This window comes from Ascaphus truei, chromosome 2 (genome assembly GCF_040206685.1).
Source record: "Ascaphus truei isolate aAscTru1 chromosome 2, aAscTru1.hap1, whole genome shotgun sequence".
Classification (NCBI taxonomy): Eukaryota; Metazoa; Chordata; class Amphibia; order Anura; family Ascaphidae; genus Ascaphus; species Ascaphus truei.
The window spans coordinates 148517578-148530090 of record NC_134484.1 but is presented as its reverse complement, the minus strand read 5'-3'; the positions used below and the strand labels follow the sequence as shown (position 1 = coordinate 148530090).

At 40.4% G+C, this 12513-nt stretch overlaps 1 protein-coding gene across 2 annotated transcripts in view; it reads right to left on the bottom strand.

Annotated features, from left to right (window-relative positions):
* Positions 1-12513, bottom strand: part of MC2R (melanocortin 2 receptor) — a 32381-nt gene that overhangs the window by 5745 nt on the left and 14123 nt on the right. The window contains exon 2 of one of the 2 annotated variants that reach the window (XM_075589044.1): positions 5450-5519. The exons of the other annotated variant lie outside the window; for it this stretch is intronic. The gene's annotated coding sequence lies outside the window, so the exon portion shown is untranslated. The remainder of the gene's footprint in view (positions 1-5449; positions 5520-12513) is intronic. 2 annotated transcript variants of the gene reach the window in all.

Here is a 12513-nt window from a genome sequence, read left to right as displayed (position 1 = left end):
GCTTTGTGGGCTTCCCACAACATTGCAGGAGCTAGCTGAAACAGTGCCCTTGTTTATTTTATAGAAATTGGATAGTTTTTGTTTGATTGTACTCTATATCTGGAAAATTCAATATAGAGTCATTCAGTTTCCATTTATATGGATAATTTTTGACAAAGGGGAGAGAGAGAGCCAAATTATTGGGCCTATGTTCGACTGGGAGGATGCCTGCAGAATATTTTTGGTACCCATAAAATAATCAATCCTTGAGTAGGTCTGATGTGGCGCTGAGAGAAATGTATAATCCCGCTGACCTTGGTGCTGTACCCCCCCATATATCTACCAGAGAGAAGTCGTTCATTAACTCCTTAAATTTCTTGGCCGTTTTTTGTACTTGAATTGAGTGGGAAATACCGGGGTAGTAGACTTGTCCTGTTCTGGGTAGCATACCATGTTCATGTCTCCTGCTATTATCAAGGACACTTTGCTTGATTTTTAACAATATCCCTCTGATATTTGTCTTTGGAAGACTCAAGTAAATCGAGTCTCTCCATACATTCTGCTCTACATAAGGAATCTTCATTGAGAGATTCACCGAAGCCCTTTTTGGAAAAGTTTTCCTTTGAGTCCTGACTGAGTAGTGAAATCCAAGTCGATTGAGCAATTACGTCTCAAAAGACTGAATTGGCTGAAAGGAATATTTCTCAGCCAACTCGGATGATGTTTGCTATTAGCATGGAGGTAACTATTGGTAGCTACCTCCTTAATATGATCTCGCTTTCAGAATCCACCTTGAGGAGAAGATCCAGATACACAATACTAGTGGAATCTACAGTGAGTGTAAAACCAGACCAAATGCATTTGTGGAAAAGTGCTGAATTAAATCATTTATATCCCCCAAATCTGAATCCCAAATAATAAGAATATCATCTATGAAACGGCTATAGTACACCTGGCCCACCCCTAAGGGGTTACAGGTCGAGACCTGGCTTACCTCCCAGTATCCCATAAATAGATGGGCATAACTAGGGGTGAACTTGGTTTCCATGGCCATTCCACAGATATGAAGATAATACTGTGATTGAAATTAAAAAAAAAAAGCTGTGTGTGCTGTGCACGTGCATAGTAAGTGAAACTTATTTGTGTGTTGTCAGCAACATAAAAAATAACAATAATATTATTACTGCTTAGAGCATGAGTAAATTTGATTGGCGGGGTCATGTTTAGTGGCAGCAGTGCAGTGGCAGCAGTACCGGCATCATGGATGTTGAGCAGGTGGGGGTAGCGGCGCTGGTGGCTAGCGCCACCGCATGTCAGCGAGCGGGTAGGGGGAGCGCGTCGCCACTGCATGTCAGCGGGCGGGTGGGGGGAGCGGCAGTGGTCAGTGTTGTTGAGCGGGTGGAGGGAGCGGCGCCGGTGGCTGGCACCGCCGCCACATGTCAGCGGGCATGGGGGGGGAGCACGTCGCCGCCGCATGTCAGCAGGCGTGTGGGGGGGCCAGCAAACATTAGGAGCCGCGCCGGTGGCGATACATGTGATTTTTAGGTCAGCAGGGTGGGTGGGAGCGGGTGGGAGCATGTCAGTGCTGGGGTCGGGCTGAGCCAGAACACAGCCCGGCCTCAACTGCCAGCACTTACTTCATGACGTCACATCCGTTTAATTTTCTTTCTCCACAATGCATTTTTGTCAAATTATGAATGAGGTGCCACTAAAGAAGTTTCACTTCAAAAATAATTGTGGGTTAATATAAATTCAATTAGAGAAAGAATATATGTGCTCTGTGTGTTAGACATACACTGTACATTGATCATCATCCAAAAAGTGTTTAACTGCTTCCAGACCCTTGTTATGATCTATTCATGTGTATAGTGACTGCACGTCACAAGTGGCCCAAAGATCGGGTGTTTTCCACTTGATCTTAGAGAGCGTCAATGACGAGCAAACTGTCCCTAATATGCGACCTCAAAGTTGTAACATGGGTTTGTAAATAATGATCTACATACTGATCCCACATCCCATAACGGGGCCTGTAACTTGGTAAGTAGGGGGTCCAGACCTGACATCAATGTGGTTCAGCTCCAGAGACCCCGTGCTACAATACTGTAGTGTTTAAAATTAACTAAAACCCTGTGATCGCCTGTTAGATGCGCGCAGTTAGAGTGACTGATTCAGCCTCTCTCTTACTGCGCGTCTTCCAGACCGGTAGACCCTGGTAGAATTAACACAACAGGGACCCCTGCTTTATGACATTGGGAGTAGTTTAACTCAGAGAAACTGAGCACATTAGGTATATCATAGTCCTATTCAATGGCGATCTTCGCTTTTAGGAAAAATGGAGCTATAATTATTTAGTCCAATCGGACGTGAGGAGGATTATTATTATCGTTTTATCCTCACATAATAGCCCGAAACACTACCATGGCATAGTGCTGAGATGCTTACACAGCAAAGTCATACAATTTATGATGGTTAGTCCACCTATATTTTATTATACAATACCAATAAAGTTAATTTTCAATATACTCATCATTGCTTTTATTGTGAGTGTTACAATAGGGGCCATCTTTCTCTACACTTATATTCTTGATAGGTACCTTCTGTTCACGTGTTATTAGCCCCAGCACCCCAATTATTCACAGACAGTAGCGAGAGTGTCTTTTCCTCCCCTCCCCCCCCTTCCTTGTATTTCTAACTTACTTCCCCAGACCCTATCTGCAGGACTGGAGGGATATTCCCATTACCAGCCTATCATCCCAAAGTCTCAGGAGGTACTGTAATCAGGTGTCTCTCCATGTCAGTCTCTGGCAGGTTCCTGGGTCCTCTGTGTCCAGGAAATATAGGTCTCTGGGTATTTGGGTGTCTTCATCTCAGCACACCTTTGTCAGTGTCTGTGTGCAGGCTTCTCTGCTTTCCTGTGTCAGCCCAATTGTGAACTAAGGAAATCTCTCTCCTGTTTTTCACATCAGGCTTTTCTCAAGAGTCCTAATCAGCCAGGTGGAGTCAGGTTGATTGCCTGTGTGCAATTAACCAGCAGGCTGCAGGATTTAGATGCAGTTTCTCTCAAACAGTGATAAGTCCCTGTTACACATGCATAATGGATTTCTGTGTTGTTTTTTTTTTTTAATTTACGAAACCTTTCAAAGATTTTTATCACAGTCTACTGCTTTGAGTATTAGGTTTATTTGCATTAAAAGAGACATAACATTCAGAACACGAAGCTACACTTGCAATCACAAGAACAATAAGTCAGTCTACATTTACATTATTCAAATATAATAGAGCAAAGAACTCTGAGATTAAAATTTCAGAACATGAGGAGGGTAATCTGTTGTTAAAATGATTGCAAATTGTACCCATTTGTAGATGAACTAACAGACATTAAAAGAAGTAAATGTGTGACTAGAGGAGTTACAGTTAAGAGTAGTCCAATGTGCTCTTAAAGCATGTCCTACTCTTCAGCAAACATGCTAAACATGAGAATAGCATACTATTAATTATACTTTATTATACCTTCCATATTTTGAGCAAAAATGTAACCCATTATCAGAGACACCTCTGCTAATACACATGGATTTAAATCACCATAAAGTGACAGAACTATCGTAAATTGTGTGTAAACGAGAAAAATCTACCCTCATGCATGAATTATACAAAATAATATAGAATATTTTCCCCACATAAAAAAACAGAGATTTGACTTAAAAAGCTATTGAGCCACTAAACTAGACTCTCAATAAATATACAAGTGTGTACTAGGGGTGGTTACATGAATATTCTTCAGCAAATTATTATTTTTTCTCCATATGCATAATGAAAGGTTTTATATAGCACTTCAATGAATATGGCTGATAATCAAGGGAGTACTAATACAATATGTTGATAACTCCGTAGACGTTATATTTGCATTAAAAATCTGTTGTTATTCATCAATCAGAAGGAATTTACTGTAGCTGATCAAAGCATCCAAATGGCTCTGTTGAAAATGTTGTTTTAAATTGCACTTGTGTGCGACCACGCACTAACTAGAAATTATTCCATCTGTGCCAGTAGCATCATAAAAAATTATCTTTTATTTGTGTACAGAAATAGACTACACTAGGTGTACAGAAGTTCATTTATTTATAAAAAAAAAATACCATGTTAATGGTACATGATAAACAATAATGTTTCTGTGCACCAAAGAAAAGGAGATCACTCGTCATGTTAAACTTGACCTAAATCCTATAAAGTCTGGTAGTAGTCTAAGCACAGGATTAAGTTGCTACAGTATGTACTGTATCAAAATAAAAATGCATTTTGAGCAACAAAATTGTTTTAAATCAAACCTTAGTAGTTACCTTCCACCCAAATATTTTTTAATGTATCTAATGTCATTAGCAACCAAACATGTAGGTTATCGTTGAAAAGAGTTATATTATTACAAAAACTCAGACAGGGATTTGCACCACGGAACATTTAGCGGGTTGTATTCCTTAGCATACTCGGTCATGGTGCATGATGTCTTGACATTTTCCCACATTAAGAAGTGTATTACCGAGTGCAGAAAATTGCATTTTAGCATTGTCTGTAATACTGTCGAGAAACTCAAGTGGGTGATAGCGAGTTGTTGTCTTTTTTTCCCATACAGTACTTCAAGTGTGTGTGTAATTGTAATTGAAAGATTAAAAATATGAGTTCATATACAGTTCATTGGAAATAAGTTCTTTCTGAGGCTCCTTAGCTCTTAGCCATACAAAAATTCCTGAACTGTAGAAGATTTAAAATATGAACACACAACAAAAAGTATTTTTAATGAATTAAATGTCTCATTTGAACAGGATAATAAAGTTTATGTTAAATTGGAACCTTTTTGAAACACATACAGTATGCGTGGCATCACATTTCTGCGCATGCGTATCATTATATAACCTTGTTCAGAATGACATTACTATACAGTAAGATACAGTGCATTTTCTCACTGCACTGTAAGTGTATGTAAACAGTAAATGCAACGTATTTTAAAGATTTTAATAGTGTATGTCAAAGATATATTTAGATACATTATATTTAAATGACATCAGTACTTTATTTATAGTACTACTGTAAGTTTATTTAAGCACTAAAAGCAACTTAATTTCAAAATGTATATATACGGTACTGTATGTCACATATTTATATATATTTAATTGCTTTTACAACTTTATATTACAGTATGTACTGTATAATGCTACTGTAATTATATCTAAACAGTAAATGCACCTTATTTGCAAGATGTTTATACTGTATACAGTACTGTACAGTATGTCAACGAGATATTTATAGAGTGTACAGTATATTTAAATGCCTTTAGTACTTTATGTATATTACTATTGTGTGTCTAAACTGTAAAAACATACAGTAAACACACCAAAAAGAATATTGAAAGAATATTTTTTTTTATTTCTACAGGATAATAAAGGAAAAAAAGAATAATACAAGAATACAAAGTCACCTCTTCTTCAAAATTTACAATCTTGTATTTTTCTTCTTCACAATGGCTGGTGCTTCTTGGACATCTTGGTCTGTAAAGAAAGAGACAATATTATATATTTACAATCCAAATTTTTGGGGGGTTTGGAGAGAAAGGGCATGACATGGGGAACTGTACATTATGACTATATTACATTATGACTACTGTACAAATGTAAAAACTACAGTATTAAACAATGATGCCAGTACAGTCCATTGTTAAACAGTATCTTCTAGTTTTTGAGGGGGGTTGGAGGAGACAAAGCATGCATGGCATGGGCAACAGCACTTTAAAGTAGGACTAGAGGTTTTAAAGTACCTTAGTTTTTTTTGGGGGGGGGCGGTTATGGCAAAATGGCATTACATGGGAACAGTACATTATGACTACAGTGCCTTGTATCTTCTGCTTTTGGGGGGGTTGAGGAGACAAAGCATGCATGACAGCAGGGGGACACAAACTTTTTTCCCTGTGCCCCCCTGCCAGATGTCCCCTCCACGTGCTCCCTTCCCTCCTTACCTTGATTCCCGGTGTCAGGGTGCCATTTGACGCCGCGTTGCCATGGCAATGCGTCTCCAGATGCCGGCTGAATCAAGGTAAGTATTGTTTACAGAGGTGCTGCAGCTCCCCATCACTTCATTTACGTGCCTTCGGGAAGCGCGCAGGGCCTCTGTAAACCCCGTGCCCCCCGCCGGTAATCTCGCCCCACCCACTTTGCATATCGCTGGGCTACAGCATTTTACAATAGGACTAGAGGTTTACAGTACCTTAGGTTTTGGGGGGTTTGGGGGGAAGGGACATGGCATGCATGAATTTGAGCACTGTATATACTTGACAGTATTGCTGGGAGAGTTTCCTGTACCAATGAGGGGGGGGGTGCTCCTGCACATTGTCTTTGCCCAGCTCCAGACATGCAAAACAGAATATAAAGGGAACTCTTGGCCATAAAGCTTGCTCTGCAAGAGTGGAGACACCTCCTGGAGGGTACTGAAGATCCGATTTTGATCCTCACGGACCATAAAAATCTATTATATATCGATGGTGCCCGTCGTCTCGGTTCCCTTCAGGCTCGCTGGGCATTGTTATTTTCCAGATTCTACAATATAATTTCCTATATTCCTGGAACTAAGACTCTAAAGGCGCCTTATCCCGTCAATTCATCAGCGAAGTCAAATCCGAAGACATTCCTGAGACCATCATACCCGCCAAATATGTCATATCAGCTCTTTTGATGTACTGGACAAGATCCTGGAGATACAGACGCGCATCCAGAGGTATGGAAGTGCCGGAGAGTTGTTTGTATGCTGCATCTCAATTTCAGCAGAAAATCCTTGTGGGGTCACTCCTCTAAGTCTGCCGGTCACCCTGGTAAAAAAAAGAACTTTCAATCTTATCAGACGCACCTTTTGGTGGCCCAATATGTTTAAGGATGTCAAGGAATTCATCAACTCATGTTCCACCTGTGCTCGAAATAAGTCCGTCCGCAATAAGCCGTCTGGTCTGTTTTGACCCTTACCCATTCCGGACCATCCGTGGACCCACCTCTCAATGGAATTTATTGTCGCGCTTCCTGTTTCTAGTGGGATGAATACTATTCTCGTTATTGTTGATAGGTTTTCCAAACAGGCCCATTTCATTCCCCTCAAGGGTCTTCCTAATTCTGCCACCTTAGCAGATATTTATATCAAAGAAATATTTCGTATTCATGGACATCCACTCTATTTAGTGCCCGATCGGGGGTCACAGTTCATCTCAAAATGCTGGCGTGCCTTCGCTCAAAGGTTGGATATCACTCCTCTTTTTCCTTCTGGCTACCATCCGAAAACCAACGTACAAACCAAAAGAACAAACCAGTCATTAGAGCAATATACAGTGGCGGCCGACCTGAGTCTAAGTCGGCTAGATCCGCGGCTCTCAGATTATCCCGGTTAGCTCGCTGTCTACAATACTGCAACTCCGCGTAAAAACTCAGGGAGGCGTTTGCGAGCTGTTGTCTTGGAAGTCTAATACCTTCGCGGTTCAACCTATGTCAGTACACAGTCTGTGCGTGCGTGCGCACACAGTAATTGTAAATTTCAAAGTATACAGTATTTATTTTCTCCACAAGCCTGCAAAAACCATCTTACTGTATTACGATATTCAATCTGTGCTGTAGCTTTTGACTGCGACCCTGTGCGTTTGACTGCACATGGTTGATTTGTCTGCTTTTTACGTACTGTATTTGGGGGTGTATTATTATGATGAACTGACTTTTGAAATTAAAGTATGTCTTTATCTTTGAACTTCATGCAGCTGTACCCTGTAGCCCCCTCCCCCATGAACACACACGGCTAGCTCAAGGATTGAAATTCCACGGAGTCGTTAATTTTCTGAATCTTGACATTGTGTTCTTAATCCGTCCATAGCCAACCTACAAAGCCTCACTGTGCCTGCGTGTAATCCTTTTTGAGATGGGAGCTAGCTGCTTACTGCGCATGACTCACCCAACCCCACCTCTCCACAGAGTCGTTAATTTTCTGAATCTTGCCATTGTGTTCTTAATCCGTCTATAGCCAAGCTACAAAGCCTCACTGCGCCTGCATGTAATCCTTTTTGAGATGGGAGCTAGCTGCTTACTGCGCATGACTCACCCAACCCCCCCCCTCTCCAAAGAGTCGTTCATTTTCTGAATCTTGCCATTGTGTTGTTAATCCGTCCATAGCCGACCTACAAAGCCTCACTGCGCCTGCGTGTAATCCTCTTTGAGATGGGAGCTTTGAGGCGTCATTTACGGTAACGCTTTGGAAAATCCCTTCTCGAATTTGATTTGCACAGAGCATCACCTCTCTATGCGTCTGTGTAATCCTCTTTCGAATGGGAGCTTGTTGATTACTGCTCATGCGCCTGTAACTTCACCCACCACTGCTTGCTTGAGTGCCCCCCCAAAAAAAATTTTAGTTATCATTTTTTAACTGTTATTTTATCCACAAGCCTGCAAAAACAATCTTGATATTATGATATTCAATCTGTGCGTTTGCCTGCACATGGTTGATTTGTGTGCTTTTTATGTACTGTATTTGGGGGTGTAGGGATCAAATTACAGTATTATGATGAACTGCGTTTTGAAATTCTGTACTCTACTCTATGTAATTTCTTTGAACTGCTGCACAACTAATCCTTCATCCCTCCCCCACGCACACACAAACTCTTATCGACAGACACCTTCACAGAGTCATTAATTTTCTGAAGTTAGTCATTGTGTTTTCAATCCGTCCCTAGCCGAGCTTCAATCGCCTCACTGCACCTGCGTGTACTCTAATCCTCTTTGAGATGGGAGCTTGCTGCTTACTGCGCATGAGTCACCCAACCCCCCTCCACAGAGTCGTTAATTTTCTGAAGTTAGTCATTGTGTTCTTAATCCGTCCATAGCCGAGCTACAAAGCCTCACTGCGCCTGCGTGTAATCCTTTTTGAGATGGGAGCTAGCTGCTTACTGCGCATGACTCACCCAACTCCGCCTCTCCACAGAGTCGTTAATTTTCTGAATCTTGACATTGTGTTCTTAATCCGTCCATAGCCGACCTAAAAAGCCTCACTGTGCCTGCGTGTAATCCTTTTTGAGATGGGAGCTAGCTGCTTACTGCGCATGAGTCACCCAACCCCCCCTCCACAGAGTCGTTCATTTTCTGAATCTTGACATTGTGTTGTTAATCCATCCATAGCCGACCTACAAAGCCTTACTGCGCCTGCGTGTAATCTTCTTTGAGATGGGAGCTTTGAGGCTTTGTTTACGGTAACGCTTTGGAAAATCCCTTCTCAAATTTGATTTGCACAGAGCATCACCTCTCTATGCGCCTGTGTGTAATCCTCTTTCGGATTGGGAGGTAGTTGATTACTGATCATGAGCCTGTAACTTCACCCACCACTGCTTGCTTGAGTGCACCAAAAAAATTTTTTTAATTATAATTTTTAACTGTTATTTTATCCACAAGCCTGCAAAAACAATCTTGATATTACGATATTCAATCTGTGCATTTGCCTGCTTTTATGTACTGTACTTACCCAACTTCCCCCCCCCACAGAGTCATTAATTTTCTGAAGCTAGTCATTGTGTTTTTAATCCATCCCTAGCCGAGCGTCAATCACCTCACTGCGCCTGCGTGTAATCCTCTTTAGATGGGAGCTAGCTGATTACTGCACATGACTCACCCAACCCCCCCCCCAACCCTTTGAGGCTTTGTTTACGGTAACGCTTTGGAAAATCCCTTCTCGAATTTGAAATGTAAATCTGATTTGCACAGCATTGTGAGAATTGAGAGTTAAAAAACCCATTAACTGATTCATGTTGTTTTGTCATTCATTCTTGGTGTACTGTTTTGTCATTCATTCTTGGTGTATTTTAGGTGTGGGGGGGGTGGGTGTTGTCAATGATTATGATTAGAAGGAATGTAAAAAAATATTTATTTTATTTTATCAGGAACCAAAAAATAGAAATAATCATGAATAATACATAATGCAGTCTTTATTAAGTTCTTCTGGCAGATTGAAATTGGATAAACATTTAGAAAACATTTGTAAAACATGGATAAACATGAATAATGCACATTTATAAGAATATTATTTAATAATATATACTGTAATGTATAATATAGTAATATATTTTCCGTCTTTATCTTGTTCCTCATTCTGTGTGCAGTACAGTAGTTCATTGAGAGAGGAGAGGTTTTGTGTACATCATTACTGTTGTTTATATACTGTACATTTGACTGTACAAACAGATTAGACTGGACACAACACCCCACCTCCCCCCAGGCCACCCTTTTTTCCTGAAACGACAAGAAAACAAAAAATTAGTGCAGTTATGTGCGTACTGTATTATGGCATTGTGTGATGTGTAGTACTACTGTAGATGGCTGGTGCTGCTTTCTCTGGAAAGAAAAAAATTGAGCAGTTAGTAGGCAGTTACTGTAGTACTGTCAAACTAGTCTGTACTGGAACTACTGTGTACTCTGACTACTGTTAAATACTATGTAACCAGATGGCTGGTGCTGCTCTCTCTGTAAAGAAAAAACTGTAACTACTGTATACTCTGACTATTAGGAAAGAAAAAATCTGTGCCATACTTATCTGTATCATACTGTACTTACAATACTACAGTAGAGTACTACTTTCCTGATGCCTGCCCATTACGCGCGATCACAATGGGCAACACAGTCGCAATATGGTCTATATATTTATTGCAGCGTTCCACGGTGAGCACATCGTTCCAAAAACTCATTATGCCTTTCGCCAACTCGTCCTTTTTGGAGGGTTTCACCACTTTCCGGATATGGTCCTTCAGCTGATGCCAGACCATTTCGATCGGATTGAAGTCTGGCGATCTGTCATTGGAAAAAAAGGACAATTAGTTTAAGAGATACAGTACACAGTCAAAACAGTGGTAAAAAAATGAGACACGGTTACCGCACTTACTCCGCTGTCGTCTTCACTCAGTTGATACCGCGCACAAGGATATGCGCTGTTGACGTGGTGTGCTTCGGATCGTTGTCCTGGTAGTAACGGTGACCATCCGGGAACTCGCGTGTGATGTATTGCACTATCTCAGGGACAATTTTATCTTGGAAGAAAGCTTTATTCATGATTCCTATAACAAGAAAAGAAAAGTGCTCAAAAAACTGCACAATAGTACAGTACAGTGCATAGAGAAAGGCTACACTAGTACAGTACAGTGCATAAGGCTACATTATATTTGATATATTTTACCTTCAAAGATGACAATGCATCCTTGTCCACGCCTAGAGATTGCACCCCACACATGCAGCTTCACGGGGTGTTTTGGCCGCGGCTTCATAGCTATGCAACCTTTTTTGTGGAATGCAAAGGCTGCAAATCTCTCCAGCGACACAGTAGACTCGTCAGTGAAGATGCAATCATGGAAAGTTTCTCCACTGTCGATCCATGCCTGGACCTGGGCCTGGGCCTGGACCACTCTTTTTATTTTGTTTACGTCCCGTATCATGGGGTACGCTCAGTAATGACAAGGAATAAATAATTTTAGCGGTACAGTACAGTTTCCTAAACAACACCTTTACCTCCTGTGCTGTCCAGTACTAACCTCACACGTCCATATTTCCATCCAATGCTTCGTCTCATCTTCTTTATGCTGGTCTCAGATACAGTGAGATTGTGATTTTCCTGCAGAGTGTATTTGACCCTTAATGCACTCTTCTCATCATTCTTCTCACTTATTTTGTCCACCAGAAGAGTTGTCTCCCTACAATGTAAAGAAAAACAATCCGGTGAGTTACAGTGCAGTAGGCCACAAGCACAGTTCTACAGTATCAATATGCAGCAATATAAAAAATATATACAGTATACTGTTGTAATATAAATATACAAAATATATATACTGTTGTAATATAAATATAAATACAGTGTTCAAAATATATATATTGTTGTAATATAAATCTAAATATACAAAATATATACAGTATACTGTTGTGATATAAATATACAAAAGATATATACTGTTGTAATATAAATACAAATATACAAAATATATATACTGTTGTAATATAAATATAAATATACAAAATATCTACAGTATACTGTTGTAATATAAATATACAAAATATATACACTGTTGTAATATAAATCTAAATATATAAAATATATATACTGTTGTAATATAAATCTACAGAAATAACAAAAATATTAGATACAGTACTGTAGATCTACAGTACATTATTTGATATAATTTTTTTTTAAAGTTGTATAGATATACTTACACGTTAGTTACCCTTGGTGCCCTTTTGCGTTCTCTGTTTTTTCCGTGTGCATGATAGCTCCTCCACCTTCTTCGTCGACGCCGCCGCTTCTCTCCTTGGAACCCCCATCTCATCCTCCGTTGCACCCATCCACTCAGATGTCCACACGCCATGCACAAGAAGCAGCTCGTTAGACCGGATGCTGAATGGGATAAGTGTGGATATCCCCGGGAACTCTATTGTGCTGGCAGACCTACCTATCTGCTTCTGGAGACCATGCTAAATGTGGAGAAACGGATGCTAC